Source organism: Aythya marila (genome assembly GCF_965140915.1).
Source record: "Aythya marila genome assembly, chromosome: 2".
Taxonomy (NCBI): domain Eukaryota; kingdom Metazoa; phylum Chordata; class Aves; order Anseriformes; family Anatidae; genus Aythya; species Aythya marila.
The window spans coordinates 8,310,308-8,332,855 of NC_139043.1; the positions used below are offsets into that span (position 1 = coordinate 8,310,308).

Genomic DNA, 22,548 nt, shown 5'->3' on the forward strand with positions numbered 1-22,548 from the left:
GAGCAAGTAAAAATGGTATGACTTTGAAAATCATTGGAAATGTTGGCAGATCTTCAACATTTTTTATAGGTTCTGGCTATTAAATATTTGAGAAGTAAAAAGCTTGCTTTTCTTCTTTTCTCCAAGATTTTATTGTCACTTCCTTAAGAATTTAACAGACAGTTCTTGGAATAAGGTCCATATCAATTCTAGAAAAGCATCTATCCCAGAAACGTGCAAGAGGGCATTGAGCATTCAGTGTGATGTAGATATGAATAGCTTTTGTCTTTCCTCCTGGATCATTAAGAATTTGTTCCTGAGTCTGCAGAAACCTCATCTCTATGCCAATAAACCAGGCACTGCAATGGCCCATTCACTGACTGCAGGGTATGCTCTGAGCACCTACATGCTGCTCAGCTCTTTTTCGCTTCAGATCGGGTGATGCCCATATAATGCTCCTGTATCGAACTCAAAACTTTCCCTTGGGGCTGGTTTGTATTGCTTGTGGAAAAGTCAAAGTTGTGCCAGGGATTTGATATGGGATGGACAGGAGTCCCACTGCCTGGGCCAGGCCACATTTAGTTTCTTACCATAGGTACGTCTTCAGGGGCTAGGCAAATATCCAGGTTAGTACAACATGCAGCACATCTGACGGCATAGGAGCTTGCCCTGGAAGCCTAGGTAATCCTGATGGAGAACTGCAAATGTTGACTCTTCAGGTTAAACACCTAAATCTGCCTGAAGGTGTCTATCTAAATGGCAGTGTTTTTGCAAGTGCTTAACACCTAAGTTCTTTATTAAATCAACAGGAATTTGAAAATGACCTTGTGGGCACAGTGGGATAAAATTAACATATATTAATGTACAGGCTTGCTAGAACTTGCTTTAGAAGAGAGAGCAAAATCCAGCAGTGCTATTTCTACACTTAGGGTTTGCAAGGTACCACCAGGCAAAAGAACCTTTGCAAACACTAACCTCCTTTCCACTCCTTCACCCAGAGCCTCCTCAGATAATAAATAAATTATTCAAAAAAACTTGGATTTTTATTTGATTGCAAGGCAACTTTATCATAGCACTGCTGTGTTAAGATGTCTGCCTTTTCCAGAAAGATTAGGTAGAACTTCAATTAGTGTTTGTGTAAATGAAAGCAAGAGAAAATACTGATATTTGTACTAAAAGACTGGAGACCTAGATTTTTTATTGAATCATCTACTGAACTATTTTGCCTATTTTATTTCAGCTTCTTTAAGTGTCTGGGGTATGCTCAGCCAGTGCATATAACACTGGGCAGAAGTCACTAAGCTCCTACATACAGCACAAGGCTGTTCAGAAATACTGAGCATTAACAGCTCATTTTGTTAGTGCAGGGCTGATCACATAAAAGGCAGAGGCTGCTCCACCCCAGCTGGGCTGTCTCCACCTGGAGCCAGGGATGCTGCCTCTGGAGCTCCACAAATGGTCAGTTCAGTGCTTGGCCACCTGTTGTAAAAAGAAAGTATGGCAGGATAATGTATTTTACTGCTTGATTTAATGTTTATATCATAATATTGGCATTAAAAATTAGAATTAAATTTAAACTTTGTGTAGAAATGAGAAATCAAGTTATATTTCAGATAAAGTTTTGCAGAAATATGACACAGTATATTGATTTCCTTTAATCCTGAAATTCATTGAAGTAGCAGTGGAGCTTTATTCTTATTCTTTATTCTTAACTTATATCTGTTTATCTAATACTTAAAAGCTTATTTTTTGTTGTTTTGGGAAGTGTATTTTAATTTTGCAGACAGGATTAGGTCTTTAGCTAGGATTGATAACAGAAGACCAGGCTACAACAGTTTTCTTCTATTCACAGTGACAGCACATGGCAAGTCACTTTCTAAAGGCGTCGTGTGAAAACAGAAGTTATCTTAGCATGAAGTTGCCATATGACCTCATGAGTTGCCCAGCAATTTGGAAATTGAATAGTTTTTCAACACCAAGAGTAACTTAAGGCCCCAGAGATGGATTTGTGTGTGTGAACACAGACCACTAAGCTGATAAACCACAAGCATCACTTACTACAACAGGCAGAGATTGTGCCACCTGAATGGGCTTTGGTGCTGCACTGGTTGCTCCTAACTTCTGCACCCACATGGTAGCTCATTGTCTGCTTCAAAGTAGATATCCATCGCACCTAAACAACAATCTTGTTTTAGACAGGAACATTATGGTGAGAATAGACTTTTTTTTTTTTTTTTTCACTGTGGTTGGAGTACTGCAATTTTAGGTATGGATCTGCTTCAGGGCATTGTTGTGAGATGGGAATTGGTTGTAGGGACAGCATTTATTGAAATACATCCTAATTCACCTGAATTTGATTCATATAAACAAATTAGTTCTCTGACACTGTGTCAATATATAGAGGTAGAGAGGCTCTGGATGCACTTCCTTATGACAGGGTTGGGAAAAGAGCTTTAACAATGTTAGGGAACATCAGGGTTTTCAGCTGCTGGCTGTCTCAGAGGTACACTAATGATGTTAAAACATTTCAGGTTGTCAACAGTGATTTGCTTAGCAGAGGCTTTAGGGTCAACATTGCTTCTTATAATTAAGCTCTCTTCGTGTAATGTTTGGACAGTCTCTATCACAAGGAGGTCACAGTTTTGATAGGAACTTTTAGCATCCACTGTCAAGACTGCTGACAAATTGAAAATCTAGCTATTAGCACAATGATGGACACTCTTTTATTTGTTGTGGACATACGAGTGCATCAGCGCCCGCAGCTCATCTCTCCCCTCCCCAGCTCAATGACAAACTAAACATGATCTTTAGAAGCTGCAGCATTTCTTCTGGTAATTGCCAATTTATGCAATCATCCCTTTACCTCTCTAGTTGAATTTAGAGGATTCCATAAATGAGCTATTCTTCTGTGAAGGAATGATATCTGAGTGGAGCAAAGTGATGTTTGTATATAGAGGGTTTTTTTTTTAATAGTTAGGTCAATTGTGGTCATTAAATTTTGTTCCTCCATATGTTTATTGGCTGCTGCAAGAATACTTTGTTTTATATTTGTCTCCAAGCATTTAAAAATTATTTGATTTGTCCTGGGCTTTCCTATTTAGTTCTATCTGGGAGCGTTCCTTAGATACAAGGACCTGGCTGGTCATTTCAGGGACTGTTTCTCTGATCAGAGCAGCTATCAGTAAGTAATCACCTCTGTCTTGCAGTAGTTGGAGTTCTCACAGGGTGAAAGACAACTTAGAGCTACAAAACAATATCAAACTAATGGTTGTAAACTGTGATGTGTTACAGCATGGTCCAGAAGAATCTTGTTAGCTGAGCTGCTTGTAGAAATATTTAAACCTCTCAGTGAACTCCTAGTCTGAAAAGTGAAAGCAATACATCGCGTTTTCTTCTCTATATAGGTGTGTGTTTGCGGGCTGCAGGTATGTCAAACTATGTATATGTAAACTATGCATATGGTATAGTTTATGCATATGTATATGCAGGTATGTAAACTACGTATATGGCATAGTTTAGAAAGAAGAAAAGTAGGGTATGAAAAATGTGATGAAAAAAAAGAGTTGGTACGAAGACAGAAGTGTAAGATCCATATTTCAGGTTTAATTTTTAATCACTATCCAAGTCCACTGAGACATGAAAATAGAGTATGATCAATTGATATAAGGAGTGTTTCTTCCAAAAATTTTAATGTCATTATTATGAAGTAACACCTGTTACTGCATAGAAAGTTATTAGACTACATGTGCATGAAGTAATACCCATAGAAGAAGTTAGATGAATAGCCCATAATAAATCATAGACCACAAGGGTATGCAGTTAATATCAAGATTAATTATACACTGATTTGTAAGTCATTATATCACAGATAGCAATGTTGAAGTTTAATTTTTCTCAAAAAAAAAAAAATGGTGAATTCTGATATAACTGCTTAACTATTTATAGGCACCCTTGAGATGCAGGCTAAAGCAAGACAAGAAAACATATTACTATTTCATTGGTTTGCCTTGTATAATGGAGTGGCTAAATCTACAGTATCAATCACACCAAGACTTAATTAGAGATTCTGTTTTCTGACCCAACCTTGTAAACACCTCTGTTTTTTTTTTTTTGTCTTTTGAAGTGTGCAGTAGCAGGCTGTTTTTTTCTTATATGTCACTCCTGATAATCTTCTCTCGTAATGGTTATACAGTGGCATCATTTTTACCTGATTTATTAAAATGACTAAAAGGCAGAAAAACACAAGATATACTCAGCCATGTTGATGAAGTGCTATATTTAACAAAAACAACATATTGAGCATCTCATAATTTATATTCTTGAGCCATCATCATGTGAAGCCCCATAAAATCCTTTCTATCCCTTCTCTGATTAAGGACCAGATCCATTTAGAGACCAAGACACCCATAACGTGGGTTCAGCTCCCTGCACTATGCACAGAGAGGGTAGGATGTTATTGAGAGGTGACACAGCAACTTGTGCACAGGGCAGGCATCCTCCTGGCAGGGAAAGTGCCCATGTTATAAAAGGCTATGCTGTGTCTTGAGCCTTTTCCTGTAGGGCAAGTGCTTGGGAAATCATACATCAAAAGGGCGACGAAGCTGGTGAGGGGCCTGGAGAACAAGTCCTACGAGGAGCGGCTGAGGGAGCTGGGCTTGTTCAGCCTGGAGAAAAGGAGGCTCAGGGGTGACCTTATCGCTCTTTTTAGGTACCTCAAGGGAGGCTGTAGCGAGGTGGGGGTTGGCCTGTTCTCCCACGTGCCTGGTGACAGGACGAGGGGGAATGGGTTTAAGTTGAGCCAGGGGAGTTTTAGGCTAGATGTTAGGAAGAACTTCTTCACTGAAAGGGTTGTGAGGCATTGGAACAGGCTGCCCAGGGAAGTGGTGGAGTCACCATCCTTGGAAGTCTTCAAAAGACGTTTAGATGTAGAGCTTAGGGATATGGTTTAGTGGAGGGCTGTTAGCGTTAGGTTGGAGGTTGGACTCGATGACCTTGAGGTCTCTTCCAACCTAGAAAATTCTGTGATTCTGTGAAATTCTGTGATCTAGGAAGTGCTTGAACTCTGCATCTCACTGAAGTCCATGGGACTTGAGCACAAGTTTAAATTGTTTCCCAAATAGAGAAAGGCATCCCATTAAATGCTTTCCTGAGTTCATCGGCAGCTGAGCAGTCCCCAGGGGCATGAGGGTATGAAGGAAACCATTGCACTTTCCCAGCAATTTTTTCCCCGTGGATAGAGGAGAACATTCTACCTGAAAGGAGGCAGAAAAGCCATAGAGTAGTATTGTGCGTTAACTGGTAGCATCATTTCTTAATTGGTACCAAAAGGATTTAGTGAAGTAATAAATACAGTTACTGATTTGAGGAGCTACACATATTATGCTGTGTGAAAATGATATTTAGATGAAGAAATCAACAATACTCTAAGGTACACTGTGTGGTTACTTAATAAAACAAAGGCAGACAAACAACAAACAATTGTAATAGTCATGTTCTACTTTTTTAGAAGTTACCAATTTTCTCTGTCTTTGCTTAATTGTTCTCATTTCCTTTAAACTATATTAAAAAAATAATACCAGTCCCTGTATGCCCACTAGCATAACACTTGTAGTTATAAAGAGCTGCACATGTCATCCCCACACATTAGCAACATTCTGAACTCATAGCTTAAATGTTGCACATGGGGGTGATGCATGCCATCTGGACTAAGGTAAATGTCATCCCTAATGGACATGGGAAGCATTTTTCCAGAGACTGATTCCAAGCACAGCCCCATTATTGGACAGGTCAAGCATTGCCACCTCTGATCCCTCGTCCACCCGTGGCAGTGATCTGTGCCAAATCAGGCTCAGTGAAAGATGCTCAGGCAGTTTGCCGTGACTGCTGTGATCATCCCATCTGCAGCAGAGGGAAATGGGATTCCTCTTCCCTCCGCAACAAATGTTTTAACAATGGATAATGAAAGTGGTAAGCTAGAACTAAACGTGATATCCACTCATGCACATAACAGGAGCTAATAAAATACACAGAGAATTCATTTTCCAGTGCAGAACAGCAGCAAATGAATAACATGCCTAATGACATTCTTCAAGCCCAGTCAAATGCTCCTGTCCTGACTGGGCAATGAAGAAGTGCTGATTTCTGGCTAAAATACATGGAGCTCCACCGTTTCTTTGTGCCCTGGCCAGCCAACCCTTACATGGCTCTGCTTCGAAGACTACTCCCTCTAAACCTCTCTAAACCTGCCTCTAAACCTCATGGGAGATTATATTTTTCTGGACGTGATCAAGGAACCCATGGAAATATAACTCTTACAGGTTATCTCAAACAGAGAGGTGTTTAGGAAGAGGGACATCAATTCTTAAAGGTGTTTGGGAACCTTGCCTACAGTGAAACTGAGGGCATTTGAGTGTCTAAATGGTCTCTAACAAACTACTCTTGGTATTGTTGTAATAAAGCCCGTCCAGTGCCACCCCCTGCTATGGGCAGGGCCCCTTCACACCAACCCAGGCTGCTCCTAGCCCTGTCCAGCCTGGCCTTGGGCACTGCCAGGGATGGGGCAGAAACAGCTCCTCTGGGCAGCCTGGGACAGGACCTCACTTCAATCTGAGTGAAGGACTAATAGCTAACCTAAATCTGCACTCTTTTAGTTACCTTTGTATAGATCTGCTGTTTTTCCCACAAATCTCTACTACTAGAGTGAATGAGTCAATGCCAAATAGTGGGGTCAGCATCGCTACCAAGTTGAGTTAAAAAATTGTCACTTACTGGATAAAAAACTAGATTGGTAATGAGGGCTCCCACCATGCATGGTTAGTCACTTCTGCCTGGAGGAGAAGCCATGGAGGGGGTGACTGATGGGGAGAGGGAATACTGGAATACTTCAGAATAAGAAAATTGAACTAGTACAAGCATGGAAGAGTCTATATACATAAAGCTTTTTCATCCATTTCTCTCATTTGGGCTTTCCATGTAGGTCTTTTAGCATCAGATGCACCTTCTGTTTTAGGAATTTGAGTTTTTAATATAAGTGAGAAATTATTTAAGATATAATTATGATGTATATAAAGCATGGATGGTATATAATATAGGAGACTCTTGGGAAGTTCATGCTCAGCATGAACCCAAGTGCAGAGGTTTCTTGGACTTGTCTCCAGCGGGCACCTTGGTTCAGATGCTGTGTTGTCAAAGGATCAGGATGTCAAGACATCTTTTATTCCCATGGGGGATAATGACTTCCTGCCTGAATGGCAAATGTTCTCATTCCTCATGAAAAGTTATAGGACAAAGGTTAAGTTGCCTCCTGTAATTTCACAAAGATATTTGACACACGCCTCAAGCTGTCTTTTCTATCTGTGCCAGACATTTTTTATTGTTCTAGAAGCTGACTGAGTAGTGCAGCCTGGTACACCAGGGCTTGTTAAGACCTTGCAAGATTTATTGTTTTCCACTTTATGTCTCCAGCCTGCGAAGGAGATATGTTGTGTGACCATGTAGCTTATGCCGAGAGCACTCCCTCAGGTGGCACTTGCATCTGGACTTCCAGAATCACTGGAATTATGTTACCAGACCCCCAGGGAAGAAGTAGAACTCTGCTTATTCCCTGAAATTTTATATATATGTATTTTAATATATTTGTTATTGAAGCAGGCAGATTCCGGTTCTTTGTCCTATTCCCCAGAAGAGTTTTTCTCCCTCTCAGGTGGGGAAAAAAAATACTGAAATCACAAATAGTGATGAAGCCATTAAGAAAATGGAAATTAAGATGGAAATTAAGGGAGAAGTGGGATATACTTTTTCTGTGAATTCTTACATCTGTCACAAAGTGTTGTGTAGGAGAATGAACAAGATTCTGATTTTTTGTTGTTAAATTAATGCAAAAAAAAAAAATGGAAAAAAAATCCAAGGTTTGTAACGCCCCATTAGTTTGCTGTGACATCTCCTGAAAATAATATGACTTTTCTATTTGACATTATGAGGCTATGATAGCAACATTTTATAAAGGCAAAATATGTAGAGAAAAGCAATGCTTTTTCTTCTCTAATTCTAAGATGGCACAAAAGTGTCAGGCACTAAGGCACAGCCTAAAGATATTTCTTGCTAACAAGGAGAGGTCATAAAACATATAGCTTTTTCCTCCTCCATCCTCCTCCTACTAAAAAGTAAATGAGAGCATGTCTGCTTCGCAGTCACTGCCACGAGCCCTGGCTTTAAATGAGTTCACCTGGGTCCTGAGCCCATGCATCTGGCTGCACCAGCCTGCAGCTTAGCCCAGGCAGCCTGCCTCAGTGTTTGTCCCAGCTTCTCAGGCAGGTTTGCAACACTAGTCTCCACGTTTCAAGAACAACATGTCTTCAGGTGCCCTGTGAGCTACTGGGGATGTGGGGCACATGTATCACAGTGCTAACTGCCAATCTGAAATGCTGTCAGAAGCACACATGGCATCAGGGTGTGCTGTCAGATTTAAGGGTCTCTTTCCACTGTGAGCACAAATTGAGGGAAAAAAAAAAAAAAAAAAAAGGCTTTTACTTCTGCAGTTCCTCTGATGTTTTGCTCTCCAAATCAGACACGTTTTTCATTAATTATTCACTCCAGACGTATTCTCTCACCATATGGGAGGGGGTTAGCTGCAGAGATGAGGTTCCACTGCAGCTCACTGCTGCCTCTGGGGCTGCCCGTGAGGGCTGCAACCATCCACCTGGCAAGGCATTGCTGCAAGGTCCAGCTCCATCCAGCTCACTAAAGGATGGTTTGTTTCTCATTTCCTCGGAAATGAAAACTAATGGACAAAAGACAACTCACTTCTGGTACAGAGCTAAGTAGGAACATCTGTAGGGTGTGAGGGTCTGCTTCCCCATGCCAAGAAATTGAAAGAAAATAAACTACCTACATGTGCATATATATTTCTCTGCTGTACCAACAAAATGTAGTGAATGAATCTGTGGAAGTCTTAATTAATTAATTAATTTATTTATTTATTTTTTTTTGATCCTGCTTCCCTCACTCCCTTAGTTCAAATGAATGACAAAAGTGACTTGAAATATTTTAGTACCTTTGTGTGTGTGTGTGTGTGAAGCAGTGGAATTTGACATTGTATTTTATCTTGACAACCAAAAGACTAGCACTTGACACTCTCTTCTTTAGTAGCTCAGACCAATTGCGAGAGGATAAATGTTATACAGTAGGCTGATCTGACAAAGAGACTGTAGTCATTGTTTTATATGGTAACAGGTGAAGGATTCCTGGAGAGAGGTAGAAAATCCCCTGCCACCATGAAAGGACAGGCAGGGCAGACTGGGACCTGGTCAGCAGTGTGGGTGGCACTGGGGGAGTTAAAAATGCCAGCAGCAGAGCAGCCTTGTCCTCTCTTCCTCGAGGCAGCTTTTGGCAATGGCTGAGTACTCATCCCTCATCATTCAATAACTGAGATCTTTCACATCAGTTATCTGCTGTCTATAGAGGCAGGGAGCGATGGACCAAAGGAACAGCTGTTAAACGCACAAGTGTTTATGTCAATGCAGTAGAAGGAAAATAAGGCAGTGGACTTATCTTGACCAGCTCATACACCTGTCTGTCCCTTCGCGGCGTCACTGCTATTTGTTGGCAGCCAGCATGATGGCTGGCATATAGAGCACAGATCCGTTGTGCCATATCCTTTCTTCTTTGACACAGAGCATTTCACAAAGTCTTACTGTCCTCAGTGCCGCATTTCTGTTCTGAGTTTGGTGACAGCAAATGTTGCTTGAGAAGAGCACAAAGGCTGTGACTGATGGTAGGTTGGGGAGACACTGTTTGGAGCTGTGTAACCTGGAGGACTTGCTCTTACTGTAACTAACTATAAAGGTCACCATATTGCTGGGTATTCTCTACTCTCCAGGGAAAGAGGGCACTGGGTGCATAGCCATCATGAGTGGAAGAGGATTCCACAGTCTGCAAGTGAAAGAATGGAGAATCAAGAGCCCACACATATAATTTCTGGGGCCCCATTTTCCTGAACTACAATTATGGAGGCATTGCCATGAATTTAGGGGTTCTGGTTCAGCCATCTTGAAAAAATTAGGTTTCAACTAAGGTTTTCTGTTCTAAATGTTAGTCAAGATTAGTGTATACCTGAAACTTTTGTTGAGATCTTTTGTGCAGGTACCATGAGTCCAATAGCTTCATTATGATTCTGTGATTCTGTGATTATTTTTGCCCTTTAGTATCTTTCTGTCTGTACCTAGGCCAACATAAGGTTCTGTCAAGTAGGAAGCTTGGAGTTCAGAAGCCAAATCCTGCTTTTTCTGAGTATACAGAAGTGTGTGCAACTGGAGGTAGAGGGGTCATGATCTGGTGAATGTGAAGGGAGATGACAGATGGGATTTCTAACCAAAATGACTTTATATTTTATTACAGAAAACGTTGAGCAGTGCAAGCTGGTAGTATTGAGAGTCCTGCTTCTAATTATGATTCAACATTATATTTCACTGCTAATAACCTTTTTTATAATCACAAAATATAAAAATGAAATGCACGTTGCTGATTTTTGTGTGTGCACCAATGAGTAATACAATCATGATGTAGTTTTAAATTAAATTCTTTTGTTCCTTTTGTTAATTTCAGTTTTATGGTTTTCCCCAGCCAGGGCCTAATTTACAGTAGAGAAAATTCCCTTAAATTGATTTTTTTAAAATACACTCACATACACTACATTAACCTTTTCATTCCCTTATGGTATGTGTCAAAGAAAAATGATCCCTGTAACATCTAGTTACTGGAGAGATGCATATGTAGAGTATATAAATTAGTAGACTTCTCATTCTGCTCTGGACAGATTTTTCACACAGTAAGTAATAACCTGGCTGTGCTAATGTTCATCCCTCTTTAAAAATACCAATGCCTCAGCTCACAGCATTTGCATTCTCCTGCTGCTACATATCTGATCACTTCTGAGCTCAAAAGTAGTGATGGAAGAGTTTTATCTTTGAAGGCAGAGAAGAAGAATGAATGCACCAAGGCTCATGCCCTCAGAAGCACCTCTGTGCCTGACTCCTGGTGAAGCCACAGAGAATTAGGGATCTCAACATCACTGAGGACATTAGTTTATGTGTGGTGCAATGAGGGATTTCACGCAGACAACCCCCTGGCCAGTTCTGGGGGAATGAGGTACTTGGTAAGGAATTCCATACCGGAAGGGGTTTTGCACCATTGTTTGGGTTCAGGATGTCTTTAAGTCTCACAAGGTGAGTATGATGGGCAGAGATATGAAGATATGATGAAGATGAAGACACCTTCTTAGGTGTGTTTAATCTTAAGTTGATCTGAAGATCCTCAGCAATCTAGGGAAATTAGATTGCCCTCTCTCCTTGCTGGGCCTGTTTGGATCTCTGAAGTTTAGAAGCCAAACCCCACTTCTGGAGAGTAAGAGGTCAGTGGGGTGAGGAATGAACCTCCTTGTTTCTTGGTCACTCACCTTCCTCCTTTCCTCTTTCTGAAGCACTTTTTCATGGGATGCAGTGAAACTGCCACATAAATGTCACTGTGTCTACTTGGGAGATTTCTCTCTCTTCAAGCCCTTACAGCATGTTCAAACCAAGGTGATATTCATACACTTAACTTCTGTTTCAAATACAAGGGGAACCTCTTTAACCCACTCTTTCTCACTTTTGACATCACAAGTGAGAATGTAACAAAATGAAAGAGATAAATTTAATTACAGAGGCAACTTTAGAGTTTGAAGCCAGTGGAAAACACACAGGTAAACCATCAGCATGATTTAGGAGAAGAGACACTTTTGTCAGTGCTGTTAAGATGCTAACATTAATTGTGCAGGGAGATTAAAAATCATTGAAGTGATGCAGTGGCTATGCTGCTGGATGGCAGTGACCCTTGTGAAATAGATCTTCGGGGACAAAAAAAATTGAAATAAAAATAAAAATAAATACAGTCTCTGTCCTTCAGATTTTTTGTTGTTGTTTTGTTTTGTTTTTGAGTAGGAAAATGGATGTCTCATTTCTATTATGTATTTCACTTGCCTAGTCTCAGAATTGTATTGAATTAAGGATATTTCTTTCAAATGAAAAATGAGCAAGAAAATAATTCTTTCAATACAAGAAGTCTTGCTCCTGTGGTGTTGTGCCATAGCTAATACAGCACAGTATGGGAAAGAATGTTGGCATTTTGCTTTCCCAAGGAAAAATGACTTGCTGTTTGTTGGTTGTGTTTACTATTGCCCAGAAAGTTTTGAAAATGAAAATAAATGACTTTGTGAAGCTTTCTGTAATGCGCAGTGAGAACCCTGGTAAAAATAGAAATCAATTAAACCAGACCAAGCATAAGACTCGTAAACCTTTGGAGACCTTGGAGTCACTTTGCCTGTCAGCAGCACTCGGTACTGAGCCAGTCTGCTTGCATTTCATGCCGAAAGCCTGAGCCACTCTCAAAGAGCTGTAATTCGTCAAACTGCGGTTTTCCTAAGCTGGGGCTCGACAAGGGCCGGGGGAATTAAGACTTTTTTTAAAAAAAAGTCATGTCCATCAAATCAGGATATGCATGAAGTGGTTTCAGGTTTGAGAAAGATATCTGAAAAAAGCCTGAGAAAATCCATTAGGAAAGCTGAGATGTTACATGGGGCTCATAACTATTTTTGAGGAAGAAGCACAGTGGGGTCTGCTCTGCCTCAGCATCCAAGACAGGCTCATCAAAGTCAGCTAGGAGGGAAAAAATAAAAGGGGGGAGGGGTGGAAGTATAAAATAAAATAATAATAATAATAAAAAAGAATAAAACAGATGTCCTTTGCCTGTTATGTGAACAAAGGAGACAAAATAATCCTGAACAATAAGTATTGCAGAATTAGGCATGAGCTGGGAGCCGTAGCTTAGAATCATAGAATCATAGAATATCCTGAGTTGGAAGGGACCCTTAAGGATCATCAAGTCCAACTCTCGACACCGCACAGGTCTACCCAAAAGTTCAGACCATGTGCCTAAGTTCACAGTCCAATCTCTTCTTAAATTCAGACAGGCTCGGTGCAGTGACCACTTCCCTGGGGAGCCTGTTCCAGTGTGCAACCACCCTCTCTGTGAAGAACCCCCTCCTGACGTCCAGCCTAAATTTCCCCTGCCTCAGCTTAACCCCGTTCCCGCGGGTCCTGTCACTAGTGTTAATGGAGAAAAGGTCTCCTGCCTCTTGACAACCCCTTACGAGGAAGTTGTAGACTGCGATGAGGTCTCCCCTCAGCCTCCTCTTCTCCAGGCTGAACAGGCCCAGTGACCTCAGCCGTTCCTCGTACGTCTTCCCCTCCAGGCCTTTCACCATCTTCGTAGCCCTCCTCTGGACACTTTCCAACAGTTTCATGTCCTTTTTATACTGTGGTGCCCAGAACTGCACACAGTACTCGAGGTGAGGCCGCACCAGCGCAGAGTAGAGCGGGACAATCACCTCCCTTGACCTACTAGCGATGCCGTTCTTGATGCACCCCAGGATACGATTGGCCCTCCTGGCTGCCAGGGCACACTGCTGGCTCATATTCAACTTGCTGTCTACCACGACCCCCAGATCCCTCTCTTCTAGGCTGCTCTCCAGCGTCTCATCGCCCAGTCTGTACATGCAGCCAGGGTTTCCCCGTCCCAGGTGCAGGACCCGGCACTTGCTCTTATTGAACTTCATGCGGTTGGTGATCGCCCAGCTCTCCAACCTGTCCAGATCCCTCTGCAAGGCCTTTACGCCCTCATTTGATTTAGGGTTTGAGATTTAGGTGGAGTATAGGTCTGACTTTATATTATAAGTTAACCTGAAGGGACACAGAGGCCAAACAATCGTCCATAATCATTTATGTGTTTTGTTAGGATGCTCCCAGGCACGTTTATGGCTCACAGCATGTTCCCAGGACTGACACATCAAAGCTGGTGTTTCAGAATGAGCCAGGGACTATGCTGGGAAGGAGGATGTGATGTAGTTATCTTGTACAATGCGTAAAAGGGTTTGGCTTGAAATAAAAATTCTCTAAAAATATAAATATAATCTGTGAATTTTAGCATCCAGAATAACTCCAGAGTTGGCAGTTTACATGCCTCCTACACTATAATTTTAATAGGATGCTCAGACAGTTGAGAAATACAGCATCATAATCTGATTAATTTATGCTATGTAGAAAAGACTGAAGGACTCAAGCATGCTACTAAAAATATTATTATTGACTTCAGTAGGGACAGATTCTGGTTTAAAATGGGAAGAACTTTTTATCTCTTGTGAGAATACTACTGACTTATTTAAGGGAAATATATATATATATATTTCTGCTAAACTTGACTTTTATGCAGAATGCACATCTCACAAATCCTGTGGAGGACAGAAATATGTGATATTTTTACTAAAGTTTGAGAATTTTTTAGTGTGCACCCATCAGATTTTATCATCTCCTGCCTGGACATTTTTCTTTGTTCAGTAAGTAAAAACATTTTACATTGTATCTCACCAGAGAGGCTCAGTTAGTTTTCATTACTTTTGAATTCTCATTATTATGGGTTTTGGTCAAACGTTCTTTCCCCGGAAAAGTTATGAACTGGCACTGCAGTGTCACCCCATGTCATCTTTTATTCTGGGTCTGTCCCTATTGTTCACCTACATGGGACATGGGAGGTTGGTTCTGACTCTGACCTGCTTTGGCCAAATGCTCCCACAGCCACAGGATGTTTGGAAGCCGTCACCTTGCAGCACCCTTGTTGTCCATCCACCATCATCCAGTAGGAAATGGTGAGAAAAAGACATTTTGAGCAAAAAGCAGCTGAATTATCTAAATTTGCACTGACAGACAATGGTTGGTGTAGTGTGGTTGGTTGTATTGAAGGTGCTTCTTCTTTCTGTTTTATTTTCATTTTATTTCAATTACCACAAACATGCATGAATATTTGAGTACTAATAAGAGTTATGCAAGGTTTGACCAAACAGGAATCTACCCTCTTCCAGTCCCTACCTATTTTAATTCACGCATATATTCACATAATAGTCACTGTATCACAGGTTTATTTCCAAGTAACCTGACAAGATAACTTTTATTTTCTTAGCACACAGACCAATTTCTGCATCCTGAGTTTAATGGACACCCAAGGAGAGTGCAAAATGAAATGATAAAACCATTCTCCCTCCCCGCCTCCATCCTTGTACCCACTGGTTTGGTATTTCCCAGCTGTCTCTGCAGCTTGGTGACCTCAAAACTCTGCTGTTTTCATGGCTGTTTCTCACATCGTTCCAAAATAAATTATTTAGGAATTAAACTTTGTTCACTTCATGTTTTACTTCCAGTACCATTCAGAAACAAGTTATTTACAAATTAAATTACTGGAAAAAAAAAAAAAAGAAAAAGCCTAGAAGTTAGTAAAATATAATACTAAACAGAATTTCTAATGCAATGCTGTATTTCTACCCAGGGAGATTAAACACTTCACCACTTCTCTTATCACAAATTCTTCCTTGGTGTTCAGAGTCATAAATTGAATGGCATTTTCTGTTTTTCCTGAAATTTAGTTTCTCTAAAACTGTAATTGCCTTTTTACAAATGTAAGCAGAATAGCATTTGGTTGGAATTGAGGGATGTGACATATGAGCAGAGGTTTCTCCAAGCTCTCAAACCTTGCCAAGAAGCTTCTTTTCCTTTTTCCTGAGACTATAATTCCTAAAGAAGTGGAGAGATGACATTCTAGCATGCCTTGGCAATGTCACCTTTTGCAGTTCATTTCTGCATGGGTATGAACTGTTTCAAGGCTTCTATGTGTGTTGCTGCTTTGTTTGGATGAATCCAGGCTTTCAGTGCATTATAGTGGGAAAACTGGAGCAAAGATTACACTGCAATACACAGGGGTCCTGGGATCAGTGATATTATCTGCAACATTTGGGCTTGCCAAGTCTTTTCAGGGATCTGATGGAAACATAGACTCTTATGGAATAAAATCCTAAACATCAAACCTAGTTTTACTGGTGCCATGGCAGATGTTTCACCCTAGCAGACAGTTTGTTTTAGTTTTAGTGGGCGAATATATGTGCTTATATCAAACACTGAAATAAAATCAAAGAAATGCTATTGATTTTATGGGCTTTGTCCCTATTGGGAATAGATCTTTAATTATTAATTGAATTATAGCTAAGGGCCCCTGAGAGGACTGGTTGTCCCACTGTGCCAAGAACTATAAAAACATCTAGGTTATGGTGGATGAATGAAGCTGAAGGTAGGAAAATGAAGATTAATAAGATATTAAAACAGGACCATCACAAGTCTTTACTAAATGTATCTCAAATCACATACATTCTGCTATACGCATGCACAATTATTACAACCTCCTTTCTCCTAGGCTTGAGATAGAAGATGGCCATGTCCTTGTCTGGAGCCATACTTCGTGCAACCAGCCCAGCTGGTGTTCACAGCTTGAAATTTTATCACCTTGAGAACATGCTCCTGGCAGAATTTCAGACTCCATGTTCCCCATTTGTAACCGACTTTGGAAATGCCTCTTTGTCTCACTGTCCGTAAGCACTAGGCATAACTGGAGAATATTTAAGTAGTAATGTTGCTTATTCATGCGTGGTAAGGTGTTAAGAGAATGTTGCAGCAGGGTTACTATTCCTGGGTACCAAAGTCATGTGAGATGCCAGTTCAAGATACAGAGATGCTAAATTAATCTTCTAGTGCTGTTAGGTTTGGAGGGGTTCCAAAACCATTTCATCACAGCGCTCATAAAAATGATAGGAAGTTGTTAAATATCCATTTCTGCAGTACAAAGCAAATAGGAATTCCAGATATTACTGTATTTAGATCTTTTTACAGATTTTTTTTCTCTCTTAATTTAGAAGTAGCACTGGGTTGCACTTGTAGCTGACACAGGCTGGCTTTGCTCCAGTGGAGCCGATGATCTGCATCAGTCAATGCTAGCTGAGGATCTGGTGCCTTCTGCTTTAAAACTGTGGAAGACCCGTCATCTGTTAGAGCTAACAGTTAGGCGTGATGTGCAGATGGCATTCATTTTCTCCTATTGCCTTTGTAATATAAACATGCAAGACTGAAAGCTCTATCAAAGCATAAAACATGCAGGGTTTATTTTTACAAAGGGCTGAGTGTTACAGACACAGCCTTTTCCTTGCTCACCCTCAAACACTCCATTAGTGCCCAGCCTCAGAGTATTTTCTGACGTGCACTTTGCAGCAAATTGTGAGGAGAAGTAGCTACAGGGCCAAAATGAATGGCTTCAGGTAAAAGAGCCTCACATAAATGCAGGGTGGGATAGCATGTTGCATGGGTATAGGGTAGAAGATTTTTCTCGTGGTGCTGTGGAGTAGAGAGCAACAATGTTAACTGTTACAAAGTCATTGTTCCCTATCAATAAAAACATTTTTTTAGCCAGTTCTTCTGGCTGAAGAAAAACGTAATATAGCTGTCTTTCAACACAGCAACACACAGGATGTTTTTATCCCTCTAAATTGTTCTGTTGGACTTTTCTGTGAAAGTCCAGGTGTATCCCATGCCTTGTTTGTAAAAGCAGGCCAAGTTCTTCCTCTTGTTGAGGTCTTTCAAGTGACAACTTTAGCATTTCAACAACTGAGTTTGCTGTAGCCTCAGGTTCTCTGAGCCTATCTGCAAACCGCTTGCTCTTTGGCATCCAGCTTCAACTGGAGTACAGCTCGGGGTGGTCAACAGCAGAAGCTGAGAAGGCAACTGGAGGGGAGAAGGATAAGAAAGAAAACAAAAGTCCAGTAGAGGTACCTCCGTTTGAATTCAGAGATGAGAAAGATGCGGTTACTTGCTTATTATTGTTTACCTGTCTTATGATACTGCCTAAACACTTTAGTGATTGAGGTCTGCACTCTGCCAGGCAGGATACCAAGAATGAGTCCTGCACACAAACAGCTTCCCTCATAAGTTTAAGACATTTAAAATTTAAGCAGAGGATACAGACAGGTGGAGGGGTGTGAGGAGACATAGGGCAGTATCGATCATCAATAATAACCAGTGGTCTCAGCAAACCTCCTATTGTAAACACTGCTACACTGAGTTTGCTGCTGTTATAATTGCAATTAGTATTTCCTTTATGCAACACAAGGTTAATAATCAGTCAGTATGGGGTACTGGCTACTCATCTCATTTTTAATACTATTTAGCTGTTATAATCTGCAGCAATTTTGTATTATAAAGAACTGATTAACAGCAAGATTATTTTTCTGCTGAAGGTCACGGGGACACCAGTGGTCCTGTACCTTAACTGCTGAGCAATGTGTTTATCCTGAGCCATGGCTGGAAATTGGTGAGCTGACTTGCCAGATATATTACATTCATCATGCTCTGTCATCAGGCACAAGGTTTAATTTAGAATAAAGTAGAACAAGATGAAGTAGAATACATATTCCTCAATTAACTATGTGCTGAAAGTCTTGCTGGAAGATTTTTTTGTTTACTGAGTCTCAGTGTAGCACTTCAGGTCATACCCATGTTATTTAGCTCAAAATTAGAAGAAAATCAAAAATTCAGGAAGCAGAGTTTGCAAGAATGGCAGATATAGAAACCATATAAAGGCACTCCTGTAAACCCCTCTTCTGAAGCCAATCAAAGATCTCACACCTGTTTTTGTTTCATACCATTTGTATTTTATTTATTTATTTTTCTTTCTGATTTACACTGTCATAACTGAGAGGAGAGCTCATTTTCCTGTCTGCATGAGTAGCAATGCCACTGGGAGATTTCCAGCAGATGTAGATTGTTTTATGCATCCTGTATAGTCTGTAAGTGTATAATACCAGATAGGATATACACTCAGTCTCCTTTCTTGAAATGTAGAAGTGACGTCTCTGTGTTGAAAAGGACTAAGAGGTGAACCATGGCCTGCCCACTGTTGGTACTTCAGAAATATTGATCTAAGATATATAACTTTTATTAAATAATACCAATGATTGACGATTGATATGTGTATTGTTTTCCTTCCATTTAACTATGTTGACATAACATTAAAAATAAATAAATGACAAACAAAAAAACAGTTTTGAATGAGCTTTTGTTTCAAAAAACTGTTATATTATTGTAATATGGTCACCATGCAGACAGACTTTTTGGCAGGTTTCAAATAAATATGCCAGAAATAAGGTTGTTGACAGCATCTTGGATTGGAGTGTATCCAGCTTTCATCCATAACATGTCAGTGCAGTGATTCTTTCACAGGCAGGAAAATATGTCACCATAGATCCATATTTTAGAGTCTTAAAATACCATAGATGTCTGGATTTATGGCTTCAAAGTCAACTTCACAGGTGGGTAGCGTTATTTTTCAATCATCAATGAAGATGAAAGCGATAACATTTACAGTTTGTAATATGCAACATCAATGAAGGGTGCTTGTTTTAAAACCTGTGGTAACATCTGTTTTACTTTCCTAATCCAGAAACAATTAAGGTTTTATGTAAGAAAGAGAAGGGGGTTGAAAAAAAAATGCAAAAGGAAAAAGGAGAAAAAGGAGGCTGAAGGTCTTTAGCTCCCTTGCAGATATTGTGCAGGCTTTGCGCTAGCTCTTCATGAGAAGCAGAGGGCTTGTGACTCTCACAAACAACTGACTTAATTTTAATGTTCTCTTCTACACTTTTTTTAGTAGAATCATCTCATCAGAGCAGAAACTGTGCATGCTTAGTTTATTTTCATATGTGAAATATGCTCAGATTTTGGTATTAAAGACAAAATAGTATCTTTAGAATTAACAGCCGTGGTTCACAAGGGGTATCTGCTGTTTGGTTCAAATCTCTGTATTTACATCTGCACACTAGGATCTTTCAGGAATGAGCAAATTATGCCTTTGTACTGCACACTGGAAACAAACTCTTTGAGGTGCCACTTCAAGAGTGTTATTTATGTACTTGAATCCGTATCTGACAAGGGCTTAATTAAACACCTTCCTGACTTCTAGAGCCAGCTTTCCTGAGCAATGTGAACAGGCAGCTGACGTCTGTGTGGAGGAATTTATTTTTAAGGGGTGGGAGCTGGGAGCTTGCTGCCAAGGTTATCAGGGATCAGTGACGAGTCTGTAATCTCCTGGAGATGAAGGCTGGTCATAGTGGTGCAGCAGCATCCCTCCGGAATTAACAGAAATACAGGTAGGAAAGACTTAAGCCATGAGTGCTAGTGTATATGATACTGTGTGCATGTGGATTTCCTGCAAGTGATTTCATCAAAAGAGACTTCAAATGACTGAGAACAAAAAAGCTGCTGTCCAAGCCTGTGCTGAATAAAGATGTTTACCTTTCTTTGAAATGCCATTTATCTCTCCTTGCTTTTTATCAAGGAAAACTTTCTGACAGAATTTTGAAAGCAAAATGAATCTTTCCTTTCTGCTTTCTTGCAATGCATTAAAACCCAAAGTATTGTTTTTAAAACTTTTCCTCCTCTTGACATATTAGAAATCCCCAGTCTTTGTTATTGTGAGTTTGTTCCAGTATTGATTGAATGACTAAAGAATTAATGGGGTTATTATACGATAGCAGATTCAATGGAAATATTGATGCACTGAAAGCTTAAGCACATGTGAGCATGGGAAATCTCGCAGAATACAAGGTTTTATTTTTGAACTGGATCTGAAATTGTTGATTCAATTCAAGCTTATTGAAAACCTCCTGAATTATTTTTGTCAATTTTAAAACTTCTGGTTGCATGGGGGGAAGTTTATTTTCAGGAATATGGGTGTTTCCATGAGCCCTGCAGTGCTGCCTGCATCTTACCTCTGCCTGTTTGTCCTTCAGACACTGTCAAGGTTTGGCAGTGGCTGGGCAGATGTACTGTGGCTTTTCAGCTGCTTCTCCCCATTTCTCCTGTCATCCCGTTAGGTCCCTCTGTGCCCTGCTGTGGAAGGAAACATATTTCTGCCACTTACTAACAAGACCTGGATTCTTTTCCTGGCTTTATTTCTGATTTGCATGTGATTCTGGGAAAGCCACATACTTTCTTTTGAGCCTGATTTGCACCACCTGAAAAATAGGGACTGTAATACTTTCCTAATAAAGGTGTCTAAGACTACATTAATTAATATTTGTAAAAGTGTCTAAGTTGAAGATGCTATAAAAATGCAAGTATTTATATTGTTTTCTTGATGGAAAAATTATATTTCTCAAGGCTCCTGACCTACTTTTCATATTTGTTTATAGATTCATTCCTTCTAATTATTTTGCATTTCAAATACAATGCCAAGTACAACTGTGGGGAAAACAAAGATGATGGGATGCTAACCTCTGCATCTCTTTGCTAGAAAGAATGGGCACCATTGTGCTCATTCCAGAACTATAATTATTAATGAACACAAGTACCACCTCAGATGTCTAATGGTTCAAGCCCAGCTCTCCATTGCAGGTTTATAAACTTTGTAATGGATAGATCCCCAAATGCATAGGAAGAGGATTTCAGCATTATATTTTTTTTTCTGTAAAATGGATTCTTAATATTAAAAAAGTTGGAAAATGTCTTCCTGCATCTTCTGAAATCAAACATATGAGGTTTGCCTGACCTCTGTTCAGGTAATTTTGCCACACTACAGAAAATAATAAATAAATAAACATACATTACAGCGAGTTAAATAGTTTCATTGTAATACAGAAGCACTTCCTCTATTATAAGGCTTTATGTCTTCCTAGTTTGTTTGTTTGTTTTTAAAGAAAAAAGGAACAACAACAACAACAAAAAAAAAAAAAAAACACTTTAAAGAAGTATCAGCAGGTCTGCATTAGACCCGCCATCCCTAATAATTTAGTAAATGAAGCAAACCTCCTAAATCAGTGAGGTTAATGTGGAGGAAAAGCATCGATGGCTGTTCTGGCTGTGAGGTTTGATCTCTGGAGGGACGTCATCCTTCCAGGAAAGTGGAGAGCACGGATAATTCATACAGTTCCTGTGTCTGCTTCAATTCATGCATAAATTCACATTTAGTGTACAGTGATAAGGGAAATCCAGAAAAAAAAAAAAAAAAAAAAAAAACATGAAAGGGATAAAATGCAATAAATATTTAAGATCTTGTGAATGTGAACACAGCACTTCATAAAAATCTCTGTCTCAAGAACAGAAGTGCTGTCTACATCCTAGACAGAACGTATGGTTTAAGCATAGTGAAGTCAAAGCTCGTCAATGAGTAGTGATGGAACTTTTATTGTAAAGATTAAAGGCCATGATTAAATATAATGGATATGCTAGACATTAAATCCATCTTCATGTCCTTAGACTTACCAACATGGGAATGAATGCAAGGTGTATTGAGTGGATATGATGTTTTCTGGGAAGGCAAAAAAGGTCACCATGGGAATATCTTCTCTGATATTTTATCTCTTTATATGCCCCTGTGAATTATTTATCTTCCTGTATTCCTCTCTGGTATCTTATTATAAAAGTATCTTGAAAGTTACTGGAAAGCTCTTTAGTCAAACTTAATGAGGGGAGGTAGGAAATTAGCCTTTAAGTGAGCTAAGTGTTGGTGTGGACAGCCAGTGCCAGTATGCAAGGAGGCAGTGGGAAATGCGGGTTACACTGCTGAGCATCCAAGGGGTGCACTGCATTTATCAGTTAATCTAATTTAGGAGGAATT

The 22,548-nt window shown here is 40.0% G+C and overlaps 1 protein-coding gene across 2 annotated transcripts in view; it reads left to right on the plus strand.

Annotated features, from left to right (window-relative positions):
• DPP6 (dipeptidyl peptidase like 6) overlaps positions 1 to 22,548 on the plus strand; it is a gene marked incomplete at its 5' end in the record, with an annotated part of 551,718 nt that overhangs the window by 357,926 nt on the left and 171,244 nt on the right. The gene's annotated exons all lie outside the window — the stretch shown is intronic.